Raw genomic sequence first — 2064 nt, 5'->3', positions numbered from 1 at the left:
CTAATGTGTGCTGTAAATCCTAAACATGTTTTTTATATACATGAAGTATCATTGCTAAATTACACACTGTTTGCATTGAATATTTGCCATTCTGCAAAATATGCCCCCCTACGTCCACATTATTCCTCAATTGCTTCCGATTTTTTATTGCAAAATGTCATGCAATTTAAAAGATCATTAGCATAATTCAGGAAGTAAATCCACAAAATAACTTTTAGTGCCCAAACTTTTCTCTTAATCTTCTACTTAAAATAGAATTCAACTCTAGATTCTATAGCTGATGCTTGACCTTGACCATGTTTAATCCTGTTGTGGCATGGTTGAATTAGTTAATGTGATGTTTCCTAGCCATGGTCTTTGTAATTCCCATCAGATGGTTAGGTTGGGGCATGCAAATAAGGCGTATGAAACACTATCTTGTGGATTGGTTAATTTTGTCCTTGGCTGGCTATAAAGAGAGCCAAGAACAGAGTGCATTCCTTAGACCCCAAGAAATGTTTTAGGATCCTGATTCGACTTGTTTAAATTTTCCATTAAACATTCTGTTGCTGATCTGGGCACAAAAATGTTGACACCGTTTGATCAAAAAGTTTGTTCAACTTTAAATGTCCAGCCAGGATAATGTAAGCTGAATCCATAGAGATATCTATGGTGTTGCTGTTGTTTATGTTATTAATCATTTGTTCGCTTTAATCAGGGCACTAGCAAGATGAATTGTTTCCTAACAAATTGTGTGGATGGCCCACCAATGGGAGTTTTATTTTAACATCATCTCATCCCCTCTTAAAATGAGTAATTCATTTGCAAACTGCTGATTTCTTTGGAGAATTGTTCCTAAGACATTGTGTTAAGTAACAATGGTTTCCCTATTCATCCTCCCAACTTTCTACAAAAATTTGATGCTTTGGTCGTGCTTCCATTTTAGCATAATTCATGCTGCTAACTCATAACTCACATGAATTCTTTTCAAATTAATATCTTATCCTTCTTGTGCCTCAAACTAGCTCCTGACAAGACATGTTATAGCGAGTTAGTTTGAGCTTATTTTGGTAGGGAAAAAGTAAATACATAATTTTTCTTATATGACATATTTTCTGTGTACTTTTTGAAAACCAAGTATACTTTTGCTGAAGCTCGTTCAACAATGGCTGTAGTACATTAAAAAGAAGTCACGAATCCAAGTAGGATTCAGAAGAACTTGTACGAGATATTGTTGCTAATGTCAGAGAGATCTTGGCTGAAGGCAAAGATTTGACTATGAAAAAAAAACACCATTTGACAGTGTGTACCATCACAAACTATGGGTAACCTCAAGAAGACTGGAAATTTCAGAATACATTGTGCTCACGTGAAGCCTGTGCGTGGATGAAGGATACTTGTGCAAACAGAACAAGGGAATAGTCATGGTTAAAAAAACAGGAAAGGTGTGTTATACCTTCTAAGCATATGTATTCAATTTTATGCTGAGTAAATAATTCAAGAAGCTGGATTATATGAGGAAGAATACAGTATTAGGATCAGAGGGCAGTTTATCAGCACTATGCTGAGGACACTATCTTGATTGCTAAAAGTCAGGAGGACTTGAAGCACTTGCTGAAGAAGATAATGAATACAGCCTTCAATATGGATTACAACTCAATGTCAAATGTAAATAAACCCAAGATCCTCACAACTGGACCAATAGTTAACATCATGACAAACAAACAAAAGACTTAAGTTGTCAAGGATTTTATATTCCTTTTATCCACATTCAATGCCTGTGGCAATACCCATCAGTAAATCAAATGACACTTTACTTTGGGTCAATCTGGATAAGATCTCTTTAAAGGGTGAAAGAGCAAGGATGCCACTCTGAGGACGATGGTGTGCTTGACGCAAACCAAGCTATTTTAATTGCCTTATCTACATGTGAAAGTTGGGCATTGAAGAAGGAAGACTGAAGAAGCATTTAACCACTTGGATTTGGGAGATGAAGACTATTGAAAATTCCATAGACTGTCAAAAGAACAAACAAATCTGTCTTGGAAGAAGTACATTCAGAGTGCTCCTTAGAACCAAGGATGG

The 2064-nt window shown here is 36.0% G+C and overlaps 1 protein-coding gene across 2 annotated transcripts in view; it reads left to right on the top strand.

Annotated features, from left to right (window-relative positions):
• Window positions 1-2064, top strand: part of AGMO (alkylglycerol monooxygenase) — a 380748-nt gene that overhangs the window by 185112 nt on the left and 193572 nt on the right. The gene's annotated exons all lie outside the window — the stretch shown is intronic.

This window comes from Echinops telfairi, unplaced genomic scaffold (genome assembly GCF_000313985.2).
Source record: "Echinops telfairi isolate 266 unplaced genomic scaffold, ASM31398v2 ScPeMD7_23;HRSCAF=83, whole genome shotgun sequence".
Taxonomy (NCBI): Eukaryota; Metazoa; Chordata; class Mammalia; order Afrosoricida; family Tenrecidae; genus Echinops; species Echinops telfairi.
Note: the sequence above shows the minus strand (reverse complement) of the source record. Positions and strands in the feature narration are given on the sequence as shown.